This window comes from Hibiscus syriacus, unplaced genomic scaffold (assembly GCF_006381635.1).
Source record: "Hibiscus syriacus cultivar Baekdansim isolate YM2019G1 unplaced genomic scaffold, ASM638163v2 tig00110442_pilon, whole genome shotgun sequence".
NCBI lineage: Eukaryota > Viridiplantae > Streptophyta > Magnoliopsida > Malvales > Malvaceae > Hibiscus > Hibiscus syriacus.
Window position 1 is genome coordinate 112,784 of NW_024062738.1, and position 7,019 is coordinate 119,802.

The following is a 7,019-nucleotide window of genomic DNA, read 5'->3' on the forward strand; positions in this document are numbered from 1 at the left end:
CTCTCCGATTGCCTAGAGATACTTCTAATTGATCCAGACGATCTTGCAAAGGCTCCAATTCTAATTTCAGCAATCTTGCCATTTCACGCATAACGGCTTGAGTCTGCAAATTAGGGGATTCTCTTTCTGGGGATCGTCCTGAACTCCGAGACATGGTTAATAAATAAGAAAAGAATAAGATGTGTAAAAGACCTTACCAGAATATACTCTCACAAAGCCTCACGAGTCACTCCAAGAAAAACTTGATGTCACTCAATCCACTCGTGTTTGCACTCTAGGACTTTTAATGGCTTTTACTTGTCCTCTTCTGATCTCACACACGCTCCAGCCTTTTTCCCTCAATTCTCTTGTCTCAAGTTCTAATGAACTTTTACTCAAGACTATATCGAGTAATTTCACTTGTTTGGCGTCGGCTGCAAATGGTTAGTAGGAATGGAAAACAAATATAATTGAAAAGGTGGCTTAGAAATTAGAAAGAAGAGAATGAAAGGGTTACTTACACAAGTCACTTCACAACCTTCTATCACCACAATCAATTTCAAAGGCTTACTTGAAATGCTTGGTGATGAGAATTGTTGATGAGTGCTTCCAACTTTCTTTCTTTTCTTTGCTTTTTCTTCTTTTGAGTGCTTTGACTTTGAGTCCTTCAATTTTTCTTTGCTGATTTTTTTTTCTTCTTTGACTTTGCACTTCACTTTTGCACTTCTTTTTGTATTTTTCTTTTTGTTGTTGTTGCACGTTGCTTCTTCCACCAAAGCTCTGATTACCGCTTGATGTAAGGTACTTGTACCTTTTCAAATGATTGTGGATCTAGGAAGGAAGCAAAACAACCTGCAAAGTGAATGGCTCAAAATAGAATGGTTAAGGGTGGTAGACGTATGGGTGAATTGGTAGGCTATTAAATAATGAGTAATGGAAGCGGAAGATAGTTGATAAGGCTATGATTATGGAGATGAAATAAAAGGATGGTTGTGAGGATAGTATCTTGAAGAAATCTCAAAGAAGAACCAATGCTATAGAGAGCAGAGACCCAATCTTTATATTGCTTCTTCAAGGGGTGGTGTTAAGTACTTTGACCCACTAGTTATATGAACTAGGAACCAGAAGTATCAAGATGAAAGAAAAGGGATTGACGCCACAAGTATAAAATACTTGATAAGTCGATAAAAAGTCACCATGACTTAAGAAGAGAATAATCTCACTTTAATTGAATAAAAGGTGTGCTTACAAATGAAATATGCTTTCCTATTTATAGGAAATGGAAGGATATGGCCGAATGGTTACAAGAGGATTCGACCAGCCCTTGTGCCTCTATCAAATGACATAATTTAATTACAAATAGAGATGATGGTTCGGTTTAAATGGAGGAAAATATCCTTTGGCCGAATAGTGCTTGTACCCCTTCAAGTTGGCGCCAAATTGGAGAGAAAGGAGTGCTTGGCCGAATGGTAAGAGGACTCTTCATCTTGGCGCCTAAATGAAGTCACACGCCTATCACATGGTGGTCTGGTCACAAGGCGTGCACATGGCCTCTCTAGGATGCTTGTGGTGTAGCCTTGCGCATGGAATGATGGCTGGTCATGTGTTCCATCTTGGGCGTGCATGTGTCTCCTTCCAAGCTAGCTTGAGTGTTGAGCTAGCTAGCAAGAATGGGGCTGTTTATGAATGATCTTCCTAGCCGAGTCCTTTTGAGCTCCATAACAGCATGTTCAGCTACATTCAGCTACCTTTCTCATCACTTTTAGCAACTCAGCTTCAAATAGTCCAACTAGCTAAGTTTAGCTAGCCTGAAGCTTCTCCAGCTGAATCGAGCTTCCCTTAGCATTCCATGAGCTGTCTTGTACTTTGTGAGTTGTTTGTGAGCTGTATGTGACTTCCAAATCGTTCACCAAGCTACCTCAACGTGCATCATACTCCATTGTACCTATATGTGCAAGGAAACAAGGTAAGTTCATGATATTGAGCTAAAACGAGCTAAATACCTTGCTGCCATGTAGTATGATGGTCATGAGCTAAGTACATCATCTCCTAATATGTGTAAGATAATGTATAAAGCCTAAGAGTTAACATGAATCCAAATAAACTAATGAAATGCATTATAAGTATGATGCCTTGATGTATATATAATAATCATGCATAATATGATAATAAAACTATCCTAACATTATTAACATATTAAAATAACAATGTGTAATATGAATTCATACTAAGTTACTTAACTAATATTCTTATCATAAAATGTATTATAATAGCATATATTATAAAGCTAATAATAAGTAAATTTAATATAAAGATGTTCAAAAGTACTCCCTTTATAGATGAAAACGTGATGATATCACTTTGGAGTTGAAAAGACTCTTAGCATTTTGAAGGAACACCTCTTTTGGCCAAAGATGAAATGGTATGTTGAAAAGGTATGTGAAAGGTGTTTAGTATGTAAAAGGGCAAAATCAAGAGTCATGCCTCATGGATTATATATGCCTTTGCCAATACCGACCATGCCATGGATAGATATCTCAATGGACTTTGTTTTGGGCTTACCAAAAACAAAGAGTGGAAAGGATTCAATATTTGTGGTGGTTGATCGATTCTCCAAGATGGCTCACTTTATTCCATGCCACAAGACCGATGATGCTATTCATGTTGCTAACCTATTCTTTCGAGAAGTGGTAAGATTACATGGACTTCCTCTAACCATTGTGTCAGATAGAGACGTTAAGTTCTTAAGTCACTTTTGGAGGACTTTGTGGAGTAAAATTGGCACAAAACTACTATTCTCTACTACCTGTCATCCTCAAACGGATGGTCAAACTGAAGTAGTTAATAGAGTTTTATCAAAACTACTATGATCCATCATCAAGAAAAACATCAAGACGTGGGAAGAATGCCTACCACACGTGGAGTTTGCATACAATCGAACCATTCATTCGGCAACCAAATTTTCTACATTTGAGGTAGTGTATGGTTTTAATCCTTTAACTCCTTTGGACTTACTTCCTTTACCTTATGATCAATTAGTGAACAAAGATGGAAAGGACAAAGCAGAATTTGTTAAAAGACTCCATCAACAAGTTAAGGAAAATATTGAGAGAAGAACGAGACAATATGAACAACAAGCAAACAAAGGAAGGAAGAAGGTAACTTTTGACGTGGGAGATTGGGTTTGGGTACACCTTAGGAAGGAAAGATTCCCAAACCAAAGGAATTCTAAACTACTACCCCGAGGAGATGGTCCATTTCAGATTATAGAAAAGATCAACGACAATGCCTATAAACTTGAATTGCCCAGTGAGTTTGGTGGTGTTAGAACTTCATTCAACATCACTGACTTATCTCTCTTTGAGGATGGACACGATTTGGGGACAAATAGCTTAAAAGAAGGGGGGATGATATAATCACACCTACACCTGATCCGGAAGTCATGCCATATGGTCCCATTACTAGATCAAGAGCCAAACAATTCAGGGAAGTTCTCTTAACTAAGTGTTTAGAAGCTTTTGATTCAATTGATAACTTAACACCCTCCTATGTTAAGTTATATAATGTTTTAATAGATAAAGAATAACTTAGTATGAATACATCTTGCACATTGTTATTTTAATATGTTAACCATGTTAGGATAGCTATATAATTATATTATACATGATTATAACATATACATCAAGACAACATACTTATAATGCATTTCATTAGTTCATTTGCATTCATATTAGCTCTTAGGCTTTATACCTTACCTTACACATATTAGGAGATGATATAATTAGCTCATGACATTCAAACTTAGCTCACATTACCATAATCAAACATGGCAACAAGGTAATTAGCTCATATTAGCTCAATACCATGGAATTACCTTGTTTTCTTGCACATGTAGGTACATTGGAGCATAATAAACGTTGAGGTAGCTTGGTGAATGATTTGGACATCATATGCAGCTCACAAACAGCTCACAAAGTAAAAGGCAGCTCATGGAACACTAAGGGAAGCTCGATTCAGCTGAAGGAGCTTAAGGCTAGCTAAACTTAGCTAGTTGGACTATTTGGAGTTGAGTTGCCAAAAGTGATGTCAAAGGTAGCTGAATGTAGCTGAACATAATGTTAAGGAGCTCACAAGGACTTAGCTAGGAAGCTTGTTCTCAAACAGCCCATGTTTGTTAGCTAGCTCCACAACTCAAGCTAGCTTGAAGGAGACACATGCATGCCCAAGAGAGAGAGCATGACCAGCCATCATTCCATGCACAAGGCTGCACCACAAGGCTTCCTAGAACACCCTTGTGACTTGCATATGACCAGCCCCCATGTGCCTTGCATGTGGATCATTTAGGCGCCAAGATGAAGAGTTCTCTCCCTATTCGGCCAAGCCATGTGTTATGCATGTGATCAGCCCCCATGTGCCTTGCATATGGTTCATATAGGCACCAAGATGAATGGCCATCTATCCATTCGGCCAATCACCATTACTTCTCCCATTTGGCACCAATTTGAAGGGATACAAGTGTTATTCGGCCAAGGATCATTTCCCTCCATCAAGGGCCGAACCATCATCTCTTTTAGCATTTAAATTATGTCTTTATAGGGAGATACATGGGCTGGCCGAACCATTATGTCTCTATTCGGCTATGCCCCTCCATTTCCTATAAATAGGAAAGCATTCATCATTTGTAATCAGACCTTTTGTTTAATTAAAGTGAGATTATTCTCTTCCTTAAGTCCTGGTGACTTTTTATCGACTTATCAAGTATAATTTATACTTGTGGCGTCAACCCTCTTCTTTCATCTTGATATTTCTGGTTCCTATTTCATATAACTAGTGGGTCAAAGTACTTATCACCACCCCTTGAAGAAACAATATAAAGATTGGGTCTTTGCTCTCTATAGCATTGGTTCTTCTTTGAGCGTTCTTCAAGATACATCCTCACAACCATCCTTTTGTTTCATCGCCATAACCATAACCATTTCAATCATCTTCCATTTCTATCTCTCATTTTAAATAGCCCACCTCTTCACCCTTACGTTTACCACCCTTAACCATTCTGTTTTGAGCCATTCACTTTGCATGTTGTTTTGCTTCCTTCCTAGATCCATAATCAAATGAGAACGTAGAATTACCTTACATCAAGGTTGTTTTGCTTCCTTCCTAGATCCACAATCATTCGATAAGGTAGATCGGATCGTATCATTATGGTAGCTTGGTTAGATAAAAGGACAAGCATAGCAGCTCACACTAGCTCATGAATGTTTATTTCATCATTTAAGGAGCTTCAACTTAGTTAGAGGAGCTAGCATGTAGCTGAACTTAACTGGAGGAGAGCTTTGGACCAAATTACTAAAAAGTGGACTAAAGGTAGCTGGAAGTAGCTAGGAGAGTAGCTGAGAAGACCAAAGCTAACTAGCTTGAGTTCGTCAAGCTATAACTCACCTAGTTAGCTACCAAGATACTCACCTAGCTTACCTTGAAGCTAGTTCATCTTTAGCCTGCCCATGGACTTCAAGACATCATCCTATGGTTGCAACCTCATCAAAGCATTCCAAGAAGACCCATGTGCATTCATGTAGGCTGCCATATGCATCATTCAAGAATGTGCACTCCATGTGACATCAAATAGGTGCCAAAACACCAAGGGACTTCCTATTCGGCCAAAGACAACTTCCTCTCCATTTTGGCACCCAAATGACTTCCAAAAGCATTTAAAACATCCATAGGCTGAACAAACACCTTACCATTCGGCCAAGAGCATTTATCTTCATTAAAATCATGTATTTTCATTTAAAAATCATGTATTTTCAAAGGGGTTTCATGGCCGAACCATCATGTATCTATTCGGCCTTATTCCTTTGAAAACTATAAATAGGCTTTGGCATTTCATTTGTAACTCATCTCATCTCTTATATAAAATATACTCTTGTGAGTTATTTCTCTTCAAAGTTCTTTGTGAACTTTATCGATTAAACAAGTATAGTTCCTATACTTGTGGCGTCATTCCTTCTATCCTGATTCCAAAATTCCTAGATTGTTATCTAGTGGGTTGAAGACGCTATCACCACCCCTCAAGCAAGTTTGTGAAGACTAGGATTGTGCTTCATAGCATAGTTTCCTCTTTGGCGTGTTTGTGATACAACATCACCACCATTGCCATTTCATCATCACCATCATCCATCTCTCTTCCATCAATTCTGTAGCCATCTCTATCCTTTCTTTATTTCATTTCATTCTTATTATTTCTTTTCATTACTTATATTATTACCCCCTTTATTAATTCCATTATTAATCATTCTTTTCTTATCTTATTTTGTAGCCTAAACTTATAAATTCAAGGATATCAGTACTTGTCAATCCTAGATCGGGACACAATTAGGCTATCTACTCTTTTCATCAAAGTGTGTAGATTCGCCTTACATCAAGCGGTAATCAGAGCATAGTTGGATTGACAACAAAAGTGTCATTGGCGTGCAAAACAGAAGAAAAGACTCCTACATCAAAATTGGAGTGCAAAAAGAAAGAAAAAGACAAAAGAAGAGAAAAAATCAGAAAAGAAGAAAAAAGAAAAAGAGAAAGCAAGCCAAGGAAAGTGCTCTACCATTGCAAAGTACATCAAAGAGGCCATCTACACTAAGAGAAGATAACCTTATTGTTCTTGAGAAAGGTTGCAGTAAGTGTTGTTTCTTGAATTGTAAGTCACCTCTTTATTTTCTATCTTTTCATTTTCCTTGTCTTCAACCATTTCCTTCTTTTAATACCTTTGAATCCTTTCTTCTACCTTTCCATTTTTTTCTACTCTTTCTACCCTAACCTATTTGCAGCCGACGCACACAAGGAAAGAATTAACTTGTCTAATCTTGAGTAAGTTCCTCAAAGGACTTAGCAAGAGAAATTGAGAGGAAAAAGGCTATTGAGAGAGTGAGATCAGAAGGGGAATTGTTAAAAGCCAAGTCATATTCCCGAGAGTAAACACGAGTGTTGAGTGGAGTGATCTTATCTTTTCTTTGGAGTGAAGATTGTGAGGCTTTATGAGTGTAATG